Source organism: Phoca vitulina, unplaced genomic scaffold, assembly GCF_004348235.1.
Source record: "Phoca vitulina isolate PV1807 unplaced genomic scaffold, GSC_HSeal_1.0 scaffold1, whole genome shotgun sequence".
Taxonomy (NCBI): Eukaryota; Metazoa; Chordata; class Mammalia; order Carnivora; family Phocidae; genus Phoca; species Phoca vitulina.
Window position 1 is genome coordinate 64,173,054 of NW_022589704.1, and position 24,307 is coordinate 64,197,360.

Consider the following 24,307-nt stretch of genomic DNA (forward strand, 5'->3'; position numbering starts at 1 on the left):
CTAAAGCCCATGTTAAGAACAATCAATCTAGAAATTTACAGGGGAAACTATCATCAGGACTATAATTGGGTGGGAAGGGAAACAACTAATGCATATCCTTAGTAATATAGCTAGAACAAGGGTGTCAAGTTTCAGGCAACCATAATCTTGTTTCTTTTATGTATGTTTCTTGATGTGGCTAATTTAATCACACTGATGCATATACGACATTTAAAATAGAATTACAGTTTATTTTTTTATTTTTATTTTTTTTAAAGATTTTATTTATTTGCGAGAGAGAGAATGAGAGACAGAGAGCATGAGAGGGAGGAGGGTCAGAGGGAGAAGCAGTCTCCCTGCTGAGCAGGGAGCCTGATGTGGGACTCGATCCCGGGACTCCAGGATCATGACCTGAGCCGAAGGCAGTCGCTTAACCAACTGAGCCACCCAGGCGCCCCTAAAATAGAATTACAGTTTAGAAAGAGACTACTGAAATAATATACCTAACAGACTCAAACTCAAATAATTTTAGAATAACCAGCTAAGGTAAGTACATAGGGACTGATGGTTTCTGCATGGAGAGACATTTGGATTCACATACAAGAAAAACAAATGACTGTTCTGTCAACTGATTCACCCACCTCTCATTTCTGAGTGAGGAAAGAAACAGACCCATAAAAATCATGCAGCATTTTAGTAGGAGGGCCCACATTACAACCCAATTCTACTAATGTATTCAATTTTGGTTTGATTTAGAATCAAAGCTAAGGCTACGTTAACACACCTGTTATAATTTATACATTTCTGAACCCAAATTTGCAAGACAGAAGAGTTACACATTTTATTTTACAGCATCCAGTTTATGACTTCCATTCATTTAGATATCTTGGCAGCATAATTCTGAATATCCTAAAGTTCTTTGAGTGCTTGATTTATGTCACTAATTTATATAATACTTAATTTTTTCTTATTTTGTTAACTGTGCTTATCATGACATGCTATACTTTATGTCTATAACTACACTCCTTTCCAATAAGAAATATATATCTACATAGTTGTACAGACACTTAAATTGTTTTCTGATACATCTAGGGCCTAGGTGGCCAATAGATAAATTTTATATACAGCCTACTTCTCTAAAAGGTTAGCCAGCGAAATTATTTCTTCAGCATCGTGATACTTAATGGATTATTAACCAACTAAATTGTGGGATCTTATTTAAATGAATTCTTGAACACCAACTGGGAATCCAGATGGCTGGTATATTTAATAGGCGATATGGGAAAAGAAAGTAGGTGAGGAGAGCTGCCTTAAAAAATATTAAACAACTTTTAAAGCTTTTTGACATACTGGCAATACTGCTTACACATTACAAAATGCTTTTATATGTTAAATTCCACTAACAAATAGGTGAAGCTCATAAGCATATGTTCTCACTTTTAAACAGGGGACATAACACACATAAATGCAAGGTCCTAAATAAATCATAAATTTATAGCCAGATGCTATAAGGGTAGATAAAAATATGCTCTCAAAAAATTAATAGCCAGCTCATTAAGGACATAGTCACCTTCTGCTCTTCTAATAGTTTTATTGTAAATGAACACCACAGAAAACAGATATTGTGAACAAAGTAGACACAAGTTAAGAACAAAATTAAAAATGGAAAGTGGACAATTTGAGAATTTACTCCCAAGGACTTCAGTATATGTATTAGATGCCAAAAAGTAAAATTGCACATTTATTAAACCATGCCCAAAGTCAATATTTTATTTTATAAGCTAAAAAAGTTTAAATATTTTACTTTCAGAAACACTTATTGCAGTTAATATTCAGTCCTTAATAAGAAAAGATTTATATTTATTTAGAGTACACATGCCTTTTAAAAGTATATATTTCTAGGAAGAATATATCTTCATGAGTAAGGAAAGGAAAGAAAGGGGAAGGAGATGTTGAATACACTGAGTGTCAAGTGCCAATGGAAATGTTGGGCCATTGGCTGGAATTCAAGAATAAATATTTTGGAGGGAAGCTTGGCTGGAGGTTGGATTTTAAAATACCTACTGAAAATGATAGCTAAAACAATGAGGGTAAATAGGTAACTAAGGAAGAAAATGTACAGAGAAAGAAGAACTGAAGCTCTAACTTTGTGTAAGTTTTGGACTCAGAATACTTCTATTCTGAGAAGAGAATAGAGAAGAGAAAGGAGCATGGTGTTAAGAGGAAAGAAAATCACAAAGATAATGCTCTTTTATCACAGCGACAAAATAGTTTGATTTCAAGAAAAGCTAGAGATGTAAATGGACTACCCATACTCCTGAACCACAGCTTCCTCACCTACGGGAGAGACAGTACTTAGAAATGCCCAAAAGTTGCTTCCAGTTCAAGCAAAATTCTGTCAATTGGCAATTAGATAGTTGCCTGCTTTACAGCAATTTTAGGGGACTGGGGGAAATGAAATTCAGATTTCAAGGGCTTGCTTATTTATTTATTTAGAAATTCCGGGTGCCTGGGTGGCTCAGTCGTTAAGCATCTGCCTGCGGCTCAGGTCATGATCCCAGGGTCCTGGGATCGAGCCCCGCATCGGGCTCCCTGCTCAGAGGGAAGCCTGCTTCTCCCTCTCCCACTCCCGCTGTTTGTGTTCCCTCTCTCGCTGTCTCCCTCTCTGTCAAATAAATAAATAAAATCTTTTAAAAAAAAATATGTGGGTTTTTGAGCATCAACTATGTGTTTGGCAGTGTGCTTTGTATCACATGCCTGAATATAAATAATAATCGCCCAAGTGTTTAACTGATTTTGTAGTTTTTCATTTTAGCTTTAAAATAAAACATCCCTGAAAGAAATTATCATTAAATATATTTATTAGATGAGAATACTCTGACATAGGGGGGTTAAATCATTGGCTAGAGATCACAGTGGTGAAGTAGCTGCTGTGTAATATGGACAAAGAGCTCCAAACCACTGGAATGTTTTAGCAAGAAATTGAATAAACCTGAGGACTAGAAATAATTTTTGAATTTTCAAACATTTTTTCTTGTGTAAAAATTATGACATTAACTTTTTATTTGTCTAGGTATTGGGGCTTAGATATCCCACTCATGAGAAACCTTTATAATGTTTGAGTTGACGTCCCAGTTCTGTGGGATGTGGGGCATATTTTCTTAGATATAAAATAGAAATACTAATTTTTAGTGAATTGAAATAGAATACAGACAAGTGAGCATTTATTTCAAGTTTGAAACATTATGTACATTTAAACAAAAATATGAATCTTTCAGTAATTCAAATATTAGTAAATTTATCATTCACCAAATATTCATCAAATCCTGAATTTGGTAATTAGCAAATATTTAGCAATATCTTTTTGATAATAACTCAGCAAATACTTTTTTGTTAAATTAAGTCAACAAATTGTAATCTATCAATATTTATTAGCCCTTTCTTCTTTTTTTTCCTCTGCCATTACCACATTCCTTTTCCCTGACCTCTTTAAAAGAAATATTTTTTTATAAATATAAATAGAGCATTAGGAATAATTTGTCAACAATTACTTGTCAAATAATGTTTTATTTCAAAACAGTGGTGCTAAGCCCATTGATAGATAAAAAAGAAGGAAAGGATTAATTATCCACAAGAAGTTTGCAATCTTATTTGGGAGCAAAAAGTGATACAGCATAAATAATATATATATAAGAACTATCAAATTTGGGAGCAGAGTATATAAAACAAATATAAATTCGGAGAAAGGTTAGAAGTCTTCTCTGAACCAGGGAAGACATGAGGGATTGACTCATTGCCATCTTATTTATTATGCCTATTTAGGTGTTCCTTTCGAAGAGATTGTCATTATGGACATGTGTTGTAAGACCAGTATTTAGTACTCCAAACACATTTCAAAATCATCAACACATAATATAAACTTAATAGGACCTATCTTTTGGCCTTATGTCCTCTTTTATCAGAGATATGAAATTCTTCCTAAGTAAATTATTCTATTGCTATACTACGCACCAGTCAAAATCAAGGTAGAAGAATAGAAACCAAAGCAGTTATTTTTAAAAAGAGAATTTTACAAAGAGAATTAGTTAAGCTGATATTAGAAAGTCAAGGGAACAAACAAATACTGAGATGAAAAGAGGTAACAATGGCAAAAAGTAGCTAACATAATTAAGGCTCCAAGACCAAAGGGAAGAGGTAAATAATCAGAAGCCAGCAATCTGGAGGAACAAGAACCAAAGATCTATAACCAAAGCCTCTGAGAAGCAGACACTGTAGGGCTAATGCGAATATCTCTGGAACCTGGAAGAGGACCGTTGTGCAGCTGGGCCTAGACCCTGAGGGAGGGGGGCCAGCTGGTCGATGCTGGCCTTGCTGCCCAGGCTGCTTCCGGGAGTAAGGAAGCTGGGAACTGGAAGCACCTGCCGTTGCCCAAGGTGAAGGGCCAACGCTGGAGCAATGCCAACCAAACAGCATGCCAACAGGAAGGGGAAATCCCGTTCTCCCTTCCTATCTTCCTCACTTGTCCCAGTGTCCCTACTGGCAGAACCTAAAGGGGAATGAGTGGGCAAGGAAAACACATCGTTGGCAGTGTTCCAGCCCGAGCATCAAAATGCCCAATATGGAGGGTGAGTTCACTGCTGAGAAACAAGAGCTCAATAAAAGTAACAAAGTTATATTCTAAGATGATGAATAAAATGTAAACATTTCATAATAAATTTACCATCTTACTATGAAATTGATATCCTTCTCGCATAATTTCATTGTACTGCATTTAGCTTTTGCTATTGCTAAATGTGCATCTCTCAGTGGGAAAAAGAAACGAAAAATTCTGGAAAGGTGAGTGAAAGTAATATAATAATCACAACTATTTAAAGACTATTACTGAAAGAAGAAGATATTTTACTTTCATTACAATTGTGTTTAGTGCAAGCAAAATTTTAACAAATTAATGTCAATGAGAAGGAATTAGAGACTAAAGGATACCTGTCTGTGTGCTAATGAATAACCGCCACACACCAAATGAGAAAGATAGACTAAAAGAAGACTAAGTGGTGAATGATGACACTAATGAGCAGCAGCTGTGTAACATTTTTCATGATTTCCCTACTTTTGTACATGAAGCAGAAATCCCTGTCTGTAATCAAGGTGTTGTCTGGATTGGAATCATTTCAAGGCTCTAGTGGGGGAGATCCGTTTCAAGCTCAGCCTTTTAAGTGTTAGGAAGGGCTCAGACCCTTGCTGGCCACTGGCCAGAAACATAAGTTCTTGGCTAAGTGGGTATCCCTTAGGGCAGCTATGAAATCATATGAAATACATACACTGGTCTTTGCCTCCTGGTTCCTGACATGGAACTCCTAAAACCCTTGTAAACAGAGTTGTTAGGAGAATCTTTTGTTCTAACATTTAGTCTTTGACCCCAGTTCCTGACACAGAATTCATAAGATCTTTGTAATTACCTTAGTGATAGGAGCATCTGACCCCAAACTCCTAAGCTCTTGAATTTCCCAAGTGATAGAAATGGGTTTTGTTCTGAAGAGGTGACTCTTAGTGGGCTCCTAAATGGGGGCTGGACACCACAAAGACCAATCCATGATTAGAAGTTTGGGACTTTCAGTCCCACCTCCCCATTTTCTGGGGAGGAGAGAGAGGCTAGAAATGGTATTAATGATCCATCATGGCTACATGATGAAACCTTCATAAAACCCCCGATACTACAGGGAGCTTTTGGCTTGGTGAACACATCCATGTATCAAGAAGATGGCACAACCCAACTCCACGGAAACCAAAGCTCCTGCACCAGACACAATTCCGGACCTCATCCTATGTATCTCTTCATCTGACTGTTCCTTTGTATCCTTTATCACATCCTTTATTATATAATAAACTGGTACATGTAAGTAAGTGTCTTACTGAGTTTTGTAGGCTATTCTAGCAAATGATCAAATCCAAGGAAGGGGTGATGGGACCTCTGATTTGTAACCAAGTGAGACAGAAGTTGTGAGTAATTTGGGGCATACTACTTGTGAATGACATCTGAGGTGAGTTGGAGATGGGTGGGAGGTAAGGGTTAGTTTTGTGGAACTGACTCTTTAACCTGTAGGGTCTGTGCAAACCTCAGTTAGGGTCAGAATTGAACTGAATTGTAGGACACTGAGCTGGTATTACAGAAAATGCCTTGCTGTGGGAAACTGACCCCCACTGCCCCCCCCAAAAAAAACACATCTGGTGTCAGCAATGTTGTGAGTGAGGTAGTAGTGTAAGACTAAAAGAGAAACACAAAAGAAGTGTTTTTCCTAGCATAGCACAGGAAGTGATTAAGATAGCCAGAGAGATCTACCAAGATGCATGCCACAGTCTTTCTGCAACCTTAGCTCAGAAATGACCACCCAGTGGGGCACCTGGGTGGCTTAGTCGTTAAGCGTCTGCCTTCGGCTCGGGCCATGATCCCAGGGTCCTGGGTCCTGGGATCGAGCTCCTCTTCGGGCTCCATGCTCGGCAGGAAGTCTGCTTCTCCCTCTCCCACTCCCCCTGCTTGTGTTCCCTCTCTCACTATGTCTCTCTGTGTCAAATAAATAAATAAAATCTTAAAAAAAAAAAAAAAAAGAAATGACCACCCATCTCTCCTATTGCATCCTATTCTCTCCAAGTAAATTCACTAAATCCAGCCCATACTCAAGGAAAAGGATTATACATGGCCATGAATACCAGAAGTCAGGGATCAGTGGGGACCGTGATATACATAGGCTGCCACAGATGCTTCAATATTGAAAACAACAAGGTGGTCTGTGTTCTGTGTTCTGACAGAATCATACAAAAAGGGCTGACATCAAATTTTTGAAGACTATGGAATCCTCTATTTGAAATATTTTTGTAATAGACCTGCCAGTATTATATACTTAAATAAGGTAATATATCGAATCAGGAACAAACACAAGTGTATGTCATTTTCAATTCCATAATGATTCTTCCCCCAAAGCTATAGTTCTGTGGGCATATAGTGATTGATTTAGTAGATCAATACTGTTATCTATGTGACAATAATGATCATTTTGTGATCTTTAGGGCTTTTCTCTTAGAGTGCAAGTTGGCTGCCACAACTCCAGGCATCACACCTTAGTTCAAGACAGAGAGAAAGGAGAAGAAATGGCACCAGCAAGCACTCTTCTCCTCTCCTGGAAGAAGGAAATCTGAGAAGCTCTCCAGGATATTCTGCTTACATTACAATCTTCCTCCAGAGACCAAACACAGAAACTGAGAGAACACTGACAGGTTTAGACTGATCATGATTTGACCCCTGGGGCTGGAAAAAAGTAGTGCATCTCTATCTGTTGAAAATTCAGGTCTTAGCAGATCAGATGGGGAGAAAAGGCTTTTGGATATATAATGAACAATCTGCCACACATACAACCAGTATTACCAAGTGTCTCCCCCTGTCTTGCATATTTTAAATTCAAAGAAACTGTTAGTATTCTAATTTATTTCTACCTTCTATTTTATCATATTAAATTATTAGCTGCAGCAAATAAATGAAGCCAGATAGAGTCAGATGAATCAAGAGCCTTAAGGCAATAAACTCTAGCTTTAATTTTTGAGTTGTTAACTTGTCTTATTTTGAAACAAAAATATATTAGAACAATATGAAACTATAGAAGCTTTATACGTGAGATGTTAATAGCAAAACTTTTTTCCTTTTACAAAGAAATCTTTACGTTTTAGAAAGTCTGTTATCTGGCGTATTGCTTCAGTCCTTTTTTCTTTAAAAAGTATGTACTTAATATTTTAAAGTTTAATTTTAGACCATCAGAGGACTATAAAGCTGCTGTTGTTTTAATGTGTGCTTTAAAACTGCATTGGTGTTTAAGTTTACTTAATATATTTGTAATGGTAGAGAATTTAGACTTTTTAAAACTTAAAAATGGCATTGTAGAAACAGGTTATTGCAACAGACTGTTAAAAAAATGGCAAAAACTACATTCAGAAACCTATAATATGATAAAGACTGTATTTCAGATTCATGCTCAAATCATCCATGGTTTAATAAATGATATTAGGATAACTTGACAATCATACTCTACACAAAAGAAAATATTTACATAAGAAATATGGAGAAATAAAGACAATAGGAGAAAGCATGAGAGCATTTCTAAGCCATGAAATGAACAAAAATTTTAAGGCTAGAAAGATTGGAAACTTTAACAATATATAAATCAAGCATTCTACATTGCAACACACATACACACAAAGAAAATACTGGTAATTACACAGCACAAGGCTATTTAATAAAGGAAATACTCCTCTAACAATTAAAAAACTGATTAAGTAGAAAATATACAGAGGACATGAGAATAACCTACATAGAAGTAAATTCAAGTATTCTGTAAGTATCTGAAAAAATGGTCTACCTCATTCATAAAAAGATAATGAAAATAAAAATGATAATACTATTTTCTCCTATAAGATTGACAACAAAGTGATTGAAAATAGAACAGTAAAATGCACATGAATGCATTGATGTCTGTAAACTCATTAATAACTTTCAGAAAATACTTAAGAAACAAATAATGACTGTATCTAGAGAGGTGAATAGAATGGCTATAGGAAACGTTTGGCTGCAAACCCTTTTGTGTTATTTGTAATTTGAATTGAAATAATCTATTCCCATTTAAAGAAAAATAGAGTATTTAAAATTTAAAGAGTATTCCAAAATTTTGCAACCAATTACAATTACATAAAATATTACCTAACAACTCTGTTTCTCATTCATACCAGACCAAATGCCAACTTTCAACTGCCACAATTTTCTGATTATTGAAGCCTGCTTTGTCTGCCTGTGCAATAGGGCTAGAAGTACCTATAAATTAGTGCCCCATAAGAATAGTACCTAACCAATGACTGACAGAAGTGGGTATATAAATAAACTTGGCCATCCCTTGGGTGGGATATCTGAGAAGTGTGTCCTATGCTGGCTATCAGAGTTTCTCAATGGGCTTAAACTCAAATTATATGATGGAAATTATTTGGGATTGGACGACCCAAGCAGTTCCAAAGTGCACAGGTCAGTTTCAACAACAAAGTGGCCAAGAAACTCAAGTGATAAACCTCTATTGTACTACATATCCACAGGTCTCCTTCAGGTCACACCTTTTAGGGGGTTTCCTATGACCAGCTTAGCAAGAAATAAAATTACCAAGGTCTTGTTCAGGATGGGTTGCCTCCTTATGTTGGAGTGAATAAAAAATAGATTTCTGCTAAAATCTAGCTATACCAGAAGTAGCCCTGAAATAAAACAATGAGAAAAAAAATCTTGGTCAATTATGTGAGCTATACACCTGCTCATTGACTTGGTATAGAGAGAGAAGTGGATGGAAATATGGAGGGCCAAGAAATCCTGAGAAGTATTAAATGACTTGACTAGTTGGTTAAGGCCCTGAAAATTTTAAGTCAGAAAACCAGAGAAAAATGTTTGGAGAACTAAACATATAGGTGGATTTATGAGAGTGGGTACAAAGTGTGCAAATTTTTTATTGCTGCTTAGTGCCCATCAGAGACATTCACCTCCATCACAGAGGAAAAACATAACAACCAGATAGAGAGGGTCTTCTGAAAAGCAGCCAACCTCTTCCTCAACCCTCCATCCCTAGGTTGAGTGATAGGCCTATGACAGGCCCAAAAGGGTAGGAATGGACACTGTGCATGGGCCCCAAAGCCTGGGCTTCTTCTCAACTGTAACATAATGGGGCCTGAATGGAAGTTTTTCTAAAGAATATATGCAGATGGTCAGTAGACATATGAAAAAAATGCTCAACATCACTAATCATTAGACAAATGCAAATAAAAACCATAATGAGATATCACTTCACACCAGTCAGAATGGATAGTATCAAAAAGATAAGAAATAACAAATGTTGGGAAGGATGCGGGAAAAAAGGAACTCTTGGACCCTGTCGGAGGGAATGCAAATTGGTGTAGCCACTATGGAAAACTGTAGGTTTTGAGGCAGTTCCTCAAAAAATTAAAAGGAGAAATACCACATATGATCCAGCAATTCCACTTCTGGACATTTACCTGAAGAAAACAAATACTAATTCAAAAAGATTATGCACCCCCATGTTCACTGCAGCATCATTTACAACAGACAAGATATGGAAGCAACTTAAGTGATTCATTGATAAATGAATGGATAAAGATATGGTACATACACACACACAGGAATATTGCTTAGCCATAAAAAAGAATGGAATCTTGCCATTTGCAACAATATGAGTGGCCCTGAGGGTATTACATTAAGTGAAGTAAGTTAGAGAAAGCGAATACCATAGGATTTCACTCATATGTGAGCGAAAAACAAACCAAACAAACAGACTCAAAAATATAGAGAATAAACTGATGATTGCCAGAGAGGAGAGGGATGGTGGAATCGGTGAAACATGTGAAAGGGATTGAGAGGTACAAACTTACAGTTATAAAATAAATAAGTCACAGAGATCTAAAGTATAGCCATAAGCCATTTAATCATTAATATTATAATAACTTTGTGTGGTGACAGATAACGAAATTTATTGTGGTGGTCATTTCATTATGTATGCAAATGTTGAATCACTACATTGTACACCTGAAATTAATACAAGATTGTATGTCAGCTACACTTCAGTAAAAAAACTTGAAGAAATGAAATCATACCTACTCTATTTACAACTTAAATTTTCTGTATCCATTCACAAGTAATAGTAACTTTTCTCTTTCTCATCATCTTCAAAAGAAGTATAAACCAAATAAGTGCCCACAGGGACAGACTCATTTGGAGGCATCTTTTGGAATGTAAGCATCTGTAGCCTACGTTGTCAATGACCATTCATAATTCCTTGGCAGTCAGCATTCACACTGACAACCTCTTGCTCCAAGCCAGAGTGACTCTCCGAATATTTTTCTGGAATATGTTGGAGGTAGTCTTATTATCTACATTTTACATTTGAAATATTGTTGACCCAATTGAGCTGGTAATTCTTTTTTAAGACAAATTCAATACTTTTAAAGTATAACAGAATTTTTTTTAAATATAAAAGTATTTTTTCAAGTAGCCACCCATATCAAATTTAACTATTATTCACTTTTGCGTTATCCTCCCCTCCCTTCTTCCCACCTGCCTTCCAAGAATGCAAATCACTTTCCTATACCATCTCCCCTTATGTCTTATCTGAAAAAGCTACAGTGATACATGCCTCACTATCCCTAGCATCAAGAGGTACCGTACATGGGGCGCCTGGGTGGCTCAGTCGTTAAGCGTCTGCCTTCGGCTCAGGTCATGATCCCAGGGTCCTGGGATCGAGCCCCGCATCGGGTTCCCCGCTCGGCGGGAAGCCTGCTTCTCCCTCTCCCACTCCCCTTGCTTGTGTTCCCTCTCTCGCTGTGTCTCTCTCTGTCAAATAAATAAATAAAAAAAATCTTAAAAAAAAAAAAAAAAAAAAGAGGTACCGTACAACTAAATTGGGCTAGTGAGGCTGTAACAAAGATTTGTCTGCCTCCCTCTAAAGGATGAAGACCTGCCATTACAATCCCTATCTCCTGCTACTGGTTTAGAATGCAAAAATGACAGCTAAAAGTTCCAACAACCATTTTGGATCATGAGTTGATATACGAATTTTGAGAATGGTTGAGAAGAAAATTAAGTAGTACTAGCCCTGGTAACTTAACTCTATCATGTAATAGAGAAAAGAGAGAAATCAACTTCTACATTCTTTAAACTACAATAATTTTGAGGGGGGGTGGGGTTTGGTCCCAATAGTGGAATATAACTCCATTTGTTATCTATGGAAATTACAAGAACTTTATAAATACGTTGGCAGTAGAAACTGTTAGCAGACAGCAGAAGGTGAAACTCACTTCACGAACTCCTTCAATTCCAATCTACTTGACTCCTGTTCAGAAGTTTCCATAGCTATATGCTTATGATTTAATCTACCATTATTTCTTAAACTTTACATACATATTCAGAGCAAATTAATCATTAATTTAGGTGAAGGATAACATACTTTTTCTGCAACTCACTTTTTTCTCTCCATTATGTTTTAAAGACGTTTCCACACTGATCTATATAGATATAGTTAATTTTTATGTGCAAATTTTTAAAATATTGGTGTATAAATATTTTCATTATTTCTCTACCAATGGGCATATATATTGTTTCTAATATTTCACTGTCACTCACCAGTCTGAAGTGAACATGTTTGAATATATCTCTTTCAGAATATGACTAAATATATTCTAGAGTTGTTCCCTAGATATGGATGCACAGGCCACAGGAATTGCACATTTTCAATTCCCATAGATGTTTCAGGTGGTCTAGTAAAGAAAGGTACAGTTAAAAGCATTTTTACACAAGGACAGTCTTGATTGTCTTTATGGGTTCACTGTTAGGAGGAATTGCTAGATAGGTTTGGCTTTTTATTCATATCTGTACACACTTATTACTAAAACCAACATTGAAAAATTTAAAATTAATGAGTATAATCCTCTGGTTTCCTACCTTGTATTTGCTTGGTGAGAAAGATGATGGAGGGAAATAAAAAGATTAAGAGGACCAACAGCCAAGAGAGAAATTTAATAGTAACAAAATAAAATAATCAGTATGCTGAAAACAACATTTTCCCTGCTTTCCATTACTTATCAATTGATGGGCAGAGAAAGATAAATGGCAATGTGAAAAAGATAAGATTTTCTCTGAATAATAATTCTTTTCTGTCTCATGGCATCTTCCTATTTGACTTTTGTTCAAAGGTCTCAGAGTTGTATATCTACAGATAAGCTCTAGTTTAAAAATTCAGAAAATAAGATACCGTGAGGCTTGTTCAAAGTCTTTACGAAGGCCAGTGGAGCCCCTGATTATAAATCTTGTATCACATCCATTCACCTTAATAAACCCCCTCCATCTTAGAAATTGTAACCATGTGCCCTTAAACAGTCAGCAATGTCTAAAATGCTTACTTTCTTCAAAGTTACATTTTAAATGTTAATTTTGGAGGGGGGAACTGTGCTGAATTATCATTTACAATATGTCAATCTCTTACTTTGAAGTCCGGGGAATGATGTTTGTAAACAGTGAAAACTCAGCTTTATTTTTTTGCAGTCATTTAGCTTTCAAAATGCATCAAAATATACCTCAAAGACAGAAAAATCAAATTATAATCTTTGACATGTTTTTCAAAGATGAGTGCTTTCTTATATTTATAAGACATTTTTGCATATCTTCCCCTAGATTTTAATGACATAATTTAAAATTATAATACATTTCCCTAATATAGGAGAAGGTTCATTTTAAATATGAAATCAACTTAAAAATACTCTATTTCTCCTGTTAATTAGAGAAATAGCAAGCAATTATTCAATAGTATAACTAGTATTTAGATTTCAAAAATATACATGCATCCCAAAGTGAATGTATTATTTTAGGACTCCTTTTTTGACTTTCAAAATAACCAACCTAATGCCACAAAGTGATTGCCATAAGATTAAAAGTCTCATGTAGAAAACTAAGAGTTTCTTTTATAAAAACATTATTTCCCATTAACATTACCAAGTTTGAAAACAAGTGGAATTATTAACAAATTTCAAAAAAATAGTTCCATAGACTTAACAAGTTCTCCTCAATAGTCAAACAAAAATAGACTGTTAATGTTTTACATTATGATTAGTTCAATGCTGGTCTTACATAAATGAAAGGTATCTTATTGGCAGCTGTATGAAAAACGATTACTATCGTAGCTCAGACCTTCTATTAAAGGTAAGTGTGTGGATGAGTTCTAAAATAGATTCTAACAATTCAGTTTCTACACATCTTATTTGTACTTGAAGTTAGTCAGCATCCTCAAAAATTTAGCCATTGTGAAAAATTTATTAACTGGGACTTAGATTATTACCATGGGGAAGTAATAGTCATTCGATGCAAATAAAACTAGTAGGGATTTTTCCTTGCACTTAGATACAATATCATACATCAAATGCAAAATGTTAATTCAGATTCCTTTGACAAATGATAAAATGCTTAAGTGATTATGTACATCAATCCATTTATCTAACTTGTTTGCCATTATGCATTTCACCCTCATCCATAACACATTTGACAAGCAATTCTCTTCTGATTTGCTGGAAAGAAATTTGAGAAGCTAAACTAGTTTTATTTTAACAGCAACAGAAATAAATGTGAAGGATACCATGTCCTTTCCAAGTCTGTGAAACCAGGAGGCCTGGTCTGCTAAACTCGATGATTTGGCCTCCTCAAATCATGCATAATAAATTACATTTGAGTACAGAACATCCCCAGACATTTTTCACAGTGCCTTCTAACCTCTCCTCTGATGGGAGTCTGTTTCCACTGAGCTAAAATAGTCTCTTAGAAAATATCTCAAAGTTACTTTTTAAAGCACAGTATCTGGTATCTTTTAATAGTTGTTTTCGTAACAGCAGATGTACAAACATTCAGTGAAATGTATGTTCAAGGTTGGTGTTTTCTCTTTTTCAAAGAAGAAAAGAAGAAGTTTCAAAAAGAAAACGCAACATTTTGAAGTTGTTATCTCTATTCAGTATTCAGCATCCTACGGTTTTTCCTAAAGGACTATTCTGAAAATCATTTTTAGATGTAATCAAAATAGCTTCATACAGACCTCTCAAGCCAGTACTTTGACAAGACTAGTCAAGAAATAGATGAGAGAGCATCTACCAATTACCTGCACTGTATTAGACACTCTGTAGAATATAGAGAAATAGAGGGTCCCTGCCTTAGCACTATGTTTCTTTTTACTGAAAATTACCTCTCCAAGCAGGTCTAGTTGACTGATCATTATCTGTTCCGTTTGGGTTATTTAAGTCTCCACAACTAAAATATTTTGAGGAGATACAAAGGAGCCATATTTCTTACGATATTAAAAGGACCTTAAATTTTATTGGTACCTTCTTTACAGCCCATTAAAGGGAATGGTTATTCTTATCAATTTGATAATTAAATAAAAAGTCAGTTTTTACATTTTACATGATAGTGTTGTTATGTTTTTAAACAACCTTTGTTTCTTAATCACCATTTTTGCAAAGGAGCACTGGCTGCAAATATTGACTTCTGCTTATTTAAACTATATTGGATATGATTTCTTTCTCTGCCATGTCAGCAAGATGAAGGAATAGTTATGGAGTTTTTTACTCCTAATTACATCCTGGTAACTTAAACCATGTCCCTTATTTCATCTTTATGTTATCTGTCTTCTCCTAGAGCATGCAATGGGATATACTTTGTACAAAATAGATTACTGTATTTACAGGGGCTCACACACAGTTTAGAATGGCTAGCACAATCCACACCATTATCAGTGAGATGTGTTATAGACAGGCTTTCCAATTTACCCTACTTTCCAGGTAGTGTCAAATACCTAGGTGGAAGCAAGCTAAAGTCCTCTCAGATGTTTTTTTCCCTATTCTATTTTGTCCCCACAGAAAGGTAAATGCTAGGTAGAAGGAAAAATAAGTGGAGCTGGAGAGTATAGGAAAGCTCAGGTAGAAATTAGGTCTGCATTTCTGTACCTTTATTTATATTTTTGTCTCTATTACTGCCTATACCTCATTTATTTATACATCTGAGAATTAGAAGAAATAAAATAGATGTAGCATACCCAACTGTTTAATGTTGCAAATAGTAGGTAAAGACTATATCTACAAGCTGGAGATAAATTGGATTTTCATTTTCAAAGAATAACTGTATCAAGTGCCTTCTTTGGAGACTGGCAACAGAATCCAACTCTGGCTAATTTACTAAAAATGAATTACATGAAAAAGGTGTAAAGTGGTTCACAGAGGAAGGAGAAGCTAAAGGACTAGGACATAGAAATGACAGGACAAAGAACTATTCAGAGTTGAGGATTAAAGAGCAAGAAAAAAGACCAATCTCTTTAGGGCAGAACTTTGGAAACAGAAATTCCAATTGTTTTCACTTTTTTTGTTTGTTTGTTTTTAATCACTGTTCAATGTTAAAGTTCCTGGAAGCACGTCCCATGGCCAATCTTAAATCACATGTTTAACCTTTAGCCAAGGGGATATGGATTGTCTTCATAGATGGTGTAATGAATACTGCATCTAATGAGGAAGAGGGAATTTCCCAAAACAGATTCAGGATCTGCTGCTGGATGATGGGAATGGATGTTCAGCTGGCAGAACAGATTTCTACTATGATAATTATTAACAGATTTATGAGTAAAATTCACAGTTTCACCCTTATTGTAACAGAAAATACTGATTCATGTTAGTTTATTATAGAGATGACTCTTATCAGTAAATTAATTTAGCTCAGTAAAGAGTCAATACAGTACACACACACACACACACACACAAAGAGAGAGTACCCTTTTCGTATATAAATTGTTTTGCTCTACCCTATAGATATTATCTTGTATATTTTACAGAGAGAAAAAATGTGGATTCAAAGAGAGTAAGGAATATTGTCATGGTTAAACAGATAAAAAGGGACTGAGACCAGAACTCCACCATTTTTGGTTTTAAGTGTTTAAGTGTTCCATGGGTTTATCAGTCTCATTTTGTATTATAAAAATGAGAAGGATTTGACTCCAATCAATATTTTTATATAATAATTTCTATATTTTTCTATAAAGGTGTTTCTAATAAAATTTTGCTTTCATAAGCAGTGATGATTTTGCATAATTTGCTAGCCTACTTATGAATATTTAGTTAAGGTTGGTCTATAACACATATTAATCGTTATCATAACATGCCAAACTTCTATTTTCTTTTCTAATAAAAAGACTTTTTCCATTCATTTGTATTATATGACACTTTTTTTTTTTTTATAATTTAGCTTCTCCCTTTCTCCATGTTGTATTCCTGTAATTTTTATCAAATGTATTATTATGAACTCTGGTGAAATTAATTCTAATATTTTTTTATGATTGACAATTTTGCCAGTGTCTATATTTGTCTTCCCCTATTTTAGTTTAGGGGTGTGTGTGTGTGTGTGTGTGTGTTCATGAGACAAAGAGAGATAAAATGTATTCTATTTATAATCCTGACACAAACCATAGGATTTGCATATATTCCTTCTGTTGCTTATACTTTTTTTTCATTTGTTCTTTCTCTTGCTCTCCAACCCTCTTTGTTTTTTCTTCATTTCTTTAAATCTTAATTTGGGCAGGGGATTTTGAGAGTACTTTCACAGATTTAACCTGACCAGATTTAACCTAAAGTTCAACTGATACAAGAACATATTGAAGCTGGGAACTATGCTCAGAAGTGTGGGTACCCTAAATGGTGTGGCTGAGAAGAGACAGGCAGGAACTACCAAGATTCAGGAATCTGGGAGATGGTTTCTTTCTTGACCTCTCACTGCACTATTTATCTGTGAGAATAATGTTGGCCTTCCTCTGGAATGGTTTTCGTTTGCTCATGTATTGTGTTTAAGTAGTTTTCGAACATACAGAAACTTAATAAAAAAGGCACCTATATAACCATTCAAAAACAACTGATACCAAAATTTACATATTTGCTTTGTGTCTCTTCTAAAAAATTAATATGTTATATACACTATAAATAATTGCCCCACTGCATTCTGATATAAGAGAGATGTTAGGGTTCCAAGCCGATAGCCAAGAAAGAATTCTTGAGACACCTTTGGTGTAAAAAGGTGGTTTTATTAAAGCACAGGGATAGGAACCATGGGCAGAAAGAGCTGCATGAGGAGTGGCCCATTATATACTTTCAAGTTGGGAGGGGGTTAGGGATAGTGTAAGCCTCTCAAGTATTTTGGCAACAAGGTTTCCAGAATCCTGAAGGAGCCAGTGGTTGTTAGGAGATGTCATTTATTACTGTTTAGTAAAAACTCAAGTCATGAGACCCTTCAGATGTATATCAGTCAGTCATATGCCTGGGGGATGATTGCCAACACGTATCTTGGCGGGTAGGGATAAAGGAAGCTTCCAAAGGAATTTTTGTATGTACAAGTAGACTTACAGGATTCTGGGGGTCAGACTAAGATTGTCTTTTGCCCTTAGCAAAGCATTAAGATCGAGGCAGCTGGGTGCCTAGGGGAATATTACTCTGCCCGTTCAAGGACTTGTCAATGGGCTGTAGAGAGTAAGGAAATTTAATAATTTTTCTTCCGCCCTTGTTTCCCACATCACATTCCTTCATGTGTATGTGTGTGCATATGTATATATACACACACACACATATACACATATGTATTCCTGTATTTATATATTACAGTCTACATTTACAATGTGGGGCAACCCAATCAGGTGGAAGGCGGGGGCACAGGTGGTGAAAGAAGTCACCCAAGACAGAACAAAGAAGATAGAAGTTTACTGAAGACATGGCAAGAGAGCAGTGGATAAGACAGCAAAGGAGAGACCCTGCCAGCAGGCCATGGGTGTGCGGTGGGGGGTGTTGCTGTAGTTATGGGGGAAGTGAGGTACAAGGTACAGGAACAGATGGAATTTTCCTTTTTTTGAAAAGTCAGTAGGTGGTCATGTTGTTACAGAATGAAATCAGAATACAAGTCTCTTTTCCACAATGTAATCTTCATGGAGATAATATATCTACACATTACTATAGCCCTTTATGTCTGGCACAGCGGACTTGAACATTTTAATCAATGAAATAAACAGTGATGGTACAACTGCTTAGTGAAAATGGATCATTTTTATTTTTTCTTCAGAGTTAAGCTTTTGCTATCTGGGGACTTTTGTTCTTCTTAGTTTAAATCTAGTAAGTAGAGACACATTTTTCTGTATATAATATTACAACTAAATTCTTCTCGGTCTTTATGAGGTCTATGAAATATTACAGGATATTCGATTCCTAAATACACTAGATCTTCTTTAATGTGTATCAACTGCTTATAATGTAGTATTCAGTCATTTTGTTTGCCTAGTCGACTGAGTAGTCTACCCTCTGATTAGAATTGTCACTCATTTTACAAGTCTGATTAAATAAATTCACTATAAATTAATTCACTATAAAACCAAACTAAAAAGCACTAAAATTGCAAATGCAAATCAATTTCTCTATCTAAAATTGAAAGAGAGAGGAAAGTTTTTTCTTGGTCTTCCTGCCTTCATAACATTGAGAATGTTTTCTTTTCATTTTTAATTTTACAGAAGAATTGCACTATTAACCACACTGTAGTTTTATTACTCCCTCCACGCCCACCCCTATTTGCACTTCTATGTTCTTCCTTAGCTATTAAGTTGTATTTCCATTTCAGAGTCATGGCAGTCTGGGCCTAGAGATATTGGCATCCTTGCTATTTTAATTTCTTTTCCAATGTTCTTTATGCTAAGAATTAAAGCAAATATTTGAAAAACTGGATAGGATGATAGAATGAGAGGGAACAAGAGGAGGTAGGAGTTAGAGGTAGTGAATTTTGACATAATATGCAGAGCCGGTGGCCTGAGATTTATTTTGTTTTGTTTTGTTTTAATTTTTTTATTCTTATAATCACCATACATTACATCATTAGTTTTAGATGTAGTGTTCCATGATTCATTGTTTGTGCATAACACCCAGTGCTCCATGCAGAACGTGCCCTCCCCAATACCCATCACCAGGCTAACCCATCCTCCCACCCCCCTCCCCTCTAGAACCCTCAGTTTGTTTTTCAGAGTCCATCATCTCTCATGGTTCGTCTCCCCCTCCGATTACCCCCTTCATTCTTCCCCTCCTGCTATCTTCTTCTTCTTTTTTTTTTTCTTAACATATATTGCATTATTTGTTTCAGAGGTACAGATCTGAGATTCAACAGTCTTGCACAATTCACAGCGCTTACCAGACCACATACCCTCCCCAGTGTCTATCACCCAATCACCCCATCCCTCCCACCCCACCCCCCTCTCCAGCAACCCTCAGTTTGTTTCCTGAGATTAAGAATTCCTCATATCAGTGAGGTCATATGATACATGTCTTTCTCTGTTTGACTTATTTCGCTCAGCATAATACCCTCCAGTTCCATCCACGTCATTGCAAATGGCAAGATCTCATTCCTTTTGATGGCTGCATAATATTCCACTGTATATATATACTACCTCTTCTTTATCCATTCATCTGTAGATGGACATCTTGGCTCTTTCCACAGTTTGGCTACTGTGGACATTGCTGCTATAAACATTGGGGTGCACGTACCCCTTCGGGTCCCTACATTTGTATCTCTGGGGTAAATACCCACTAGTGCAATTGCTGGGTCGTACGGTAGCTCTATTTTCAACTTTTTGAGGAACCTCCATACTGTTTTCCAGAGTGGCTGCACCAGCTTGCATTCCCACCAACAGTGTAGGAGGGTTCCCCTTTCTCTGGACCTTTGCCAACATCTGTCATTTCCTGACTTGTTAATTTTAGCCATTCTGACTTGTGAGGTGGTATCTCATTGAGGTTTTGATTTGGATTTCCCTGATGCCAAGCAATGTTGAGCACTTTTTCATGTGTCTGTTGGCCATTTGGATGTCTTCTTTGGAAAAATGTCTGTTCATGTCTTCTGCCCATTTCTTGATTGGATCATTTGTTCTTTGGGTGTTGAGTTTGATAAGTTCTTTATAGATTTTGGATACTAGCCCTTTATCTGATATGTCATTTGCAAGTATCTTCTCCCATTCCGTCGGTTGTCTTTTGGTTTTGTTGACTGTTTCTTTGGCTGTGCAAAAGCTTTTTATCTTGATGAAGTCCCAATAGTTCATTTTTGCCCTTGCGTCCTTTGCCTTTGGCGATGTTTCTAGGAAGAAGTTGCTGCGGTTGAGATTGAAGAGGTTGCTGCCTGTGTTCTCCTCTAGGATTTTGATGGACTCCTATCTCACATTTAGGTCTTTCAACCATTTTGAGTCTATTTTTGTGTGTGGTGTAAGGAAATGGTCCAGTTTCATTCTTCTGCATGTGGCTGTCCAATTTTCCCAACACCATTTGTTGAAGAGACTGTCTTTTTTCCATTGGACATTCTTTCCTGCTTTGTCGAAGATGAGTTGACCACAGAGTTGAAGGTCCATTTCTGGGCTCTCTATTCTGTTCCATTGATCTATGTGTCTGTTTTTGTGCCAGTACCATACTGTCTTGATGATGACAGCTTTGTAATAGAGCTGGAAGTCCGGAATTGTGATGCCACCAGCTTCGCTTTTCTTTTTCAACACTCTTCTGGCTGTTCAGGGTCTTTTCTGGTTCCATACAAATTTTAGGATTATTTGTTCCATTTCTTTGAAAAAAGTGGATGGTATTTTGATGGGGATTGCATTGAATGTGTAGATTGCTCTAGGTAGCATTGACATCTTCACAATATTTGTTCTTCCAATCCATGAGCATGGAGCATTTTTCCATTTCTTTGTGTCTTCCTCAATTTCTTTCATGAGTATTTTATAGTTTTCTGAGTACAGATCCTTTGCCTCTTTGGTTAGATTTATTCCTAGGTATCTTATGGTTTTGGGTGCAATTGTAAATGGGATCGACTCCTTAATTTCTCTTTCTTCTGTCTTGTTGGTGGTGTATAGGAATGCCACTGATTTCTGTGCATTGATTTTATATCCTGCCACTTTAGTGAATTCCTATATGAGTTCTAGCAGTTTTGGGGTGGAGTCTTTTGGGTTTTCCACATAAAGTATCATATCATCTGCAAAGAGTGAGAGTTTGACTTCTTCTTTGCCGATTTGGATGCCTTTGATTTCTTTTTGTTGTCTGATTGCTGTGGCTAGGACTTCTAATACTATGTTGAATAGCAGTGGTGATAGTGGACATCCCTGCCGCGTTCCTAACCTTAGGGGGAAAGCTCTGTTTTTCCCCATTGAGAATGATATTCGCTGTAGGTTTTTCGTAGATGGCTTTTATGATACTGAGGTATGTACCCTCTATCCCTATACTCTGAAGAGTTTTGATCAAGAAAGGATGCTGTACTTTGTCAAATGCTTTTTCTGCATCTATTGAGAGGATCATATGATTCTTGTTCTTTCTTTTGTTAATGTATCACGTTGATTGATTTGCAGATGCTGAACCAACCTTGCAGCCCAGGGATAAATCCCACTTGGTCGTGGTGAATAATCCTTTTAATGTACTGTTGGATCCTACTGGCTAGTATTTTGGTGAGAATTTTTGCATCCATGTTCATCAGGGATATTGGTCTGTAATTCTCCTTTTTGATGGGGTCTTTGTCTGGTTTTGGGATCAAGCTAATGGTGGCCTCATAAAATGAGTTTGGAAGTTTTCCTTCCATTTCTATTTTTTGGAACAGTTTCAGAAGAATGGGTATTAATTCTTCTTTAAATGTTTGGTAGAATTCCCCTGGGAAGCCATCTGGCCCTGGGCTCTTGTTTGTTGGGAGATTTTTGATGACTGCTTCAATTTCCTTAGTGGTTATACATCTGTTCAGGTTTTCTATTTCTTCCTGGTTCAGTTTTGGTAGTTGATACATCTCTAGGAATGCATCCATTTCTTCCAGATTATCTAATTTGCTGGCATAGAGTTGCTCATAATATGTTCTTATAATTGTTTGTATTTCTTTGGTGTTGGTTGTGATCTCTCCTCTTTCATTCATGATTTTGTTGATTTGGGTCCTTTCTCTTTTCTTTTTGATAAGTCTGCCCAGAGGTTTATCAATCTTGTTAATTCTTTCAAAGAACCAGCTCCTAGTTTCGTTGATCTGTTCTACTGTTCTTTTAGTTTCTATTTCATTGATTTCTGCTCTGATCTTTATTATTTCTCTTCTCTTTATTTGCTGTTCTTTCTCCAGCTCCTTTAGGTGTAGGGTTAGGTTGTGTACTTGAGACCTTTCTTGTTTCTTGAGAAAGGCTTGTATTGCTATATACTTTCCTCTTAGGACTGCCTTTGCTGCATCCCAAAGATTTTGAATAGTTGTGTTTCCATTTTCATTGGTTTCCATGAATTTTTTTAATTCTTCTTTAATTTCCTGGTTGACCCATTCATTCTTTAGTAGGATGCTCTTTAGCTTCCATGTATTTGAGTTCTTTATGACTTTCCTCCTGTGATTGAATTCTAGTTTGAAAGCATTGTGGTCTGAAAATAGGCAGGGAATGATCCCAATCTTTTGGTACCCATTGAGACTTGATTTATGACCTAGGATGTGATAGATTCTGGAGAATGTTCCATGGGCATTAGAGAAGAATGTGTATTCCATTGCTTTGGGATGGAATGCTCTGAATATGTCTGTGAAGTCCATTTGGTTCAGTGTGTCATTTAAAGTCTTTATTTCCTTGGTGATCTTTTGCTTAGATGATCTGTCCATTTCAGTGAGGGGGGTGTTAAAGTCCCCCACTATTACTGTATTGTTGTCAATGTGTTTCTTTGCTTTTCTTATTAATTGCCTTATATAATTGGCTGCTCCCATGTTAGGGGCATAGATATTTACAATTGTTAGATCTTCTTGTTGGATAGACCCTTTAAGTAGGATATAGTGTCCTTCCTCACCTCTTATTACAGTCTTTGGTTTAAAATCTAATTTGTCTGATATAAGGATTGCCACCCCAGCTTTCTTTTGGTGTCCATTAGCATGGTAAGTGGTTTTCCACCCCCTCACTTTCAATCTGGGGGTGACTTTGGGTCTAAAATGAGTCTCTTGCAGACAGCATATCGATGGGTCTTGTTTTTTAATCCAATCTGATAGCCTGTGTCTTTTGATTGGGGCATTTAGCCCATTTACATTCAGGGTAACTATTGAAAGATATGAATTTAGTGCCATTGTATTGCCTGTAAGGTGACTGTTACTGTATATTGTCTGTGTTCCTTTCTGGTCTATGTTGCTTTTAGGCTCTCTCTTTGCTTAGAGGACCCCTTTCAATATTTCTTGTAAGGCTGGTTTCGTGTTTGCAAATTCCTTTAGTTTTTGTTTGTCCTGGAAGCTTTTTATCTCTCCTTCTATTTTCAATGACAGCCTAGCTGGATATAGTATTCTTGGCTGCATATTTTTCTCGTTTAGTGCTCTGAATATATCCTGCCAGTCCTTTCTGGCCTGCCAGGTCTCTGTGGATAGGTCTGTTGCCAATCTAACGTTTCTACCGTTGTAGGTTACATATCTCTTCTCCCGAGCTGCTTTCAGGATTTTCTCTTTGTCTCTGAGACTCGTAAGTTTTACTATTAGATGTCAGGGTGTTGACCTATTTTTATTGATTTTGAGAGGGGTCCTCTGTGCTTCCTGGATTTTGATGCCTGTTTCCTTCCCCAAATTAGGGAAGTTCTCTGCTATAATTTGCTCCAATATACCTTCTGCCCCTCTCTCTCTTTCTTCTTCTTCTGGGATCCCAATTATTCTAATGTTGTTTCGTCTATGGTATCGCTTATCTCTCGAATTCTGCCCTTG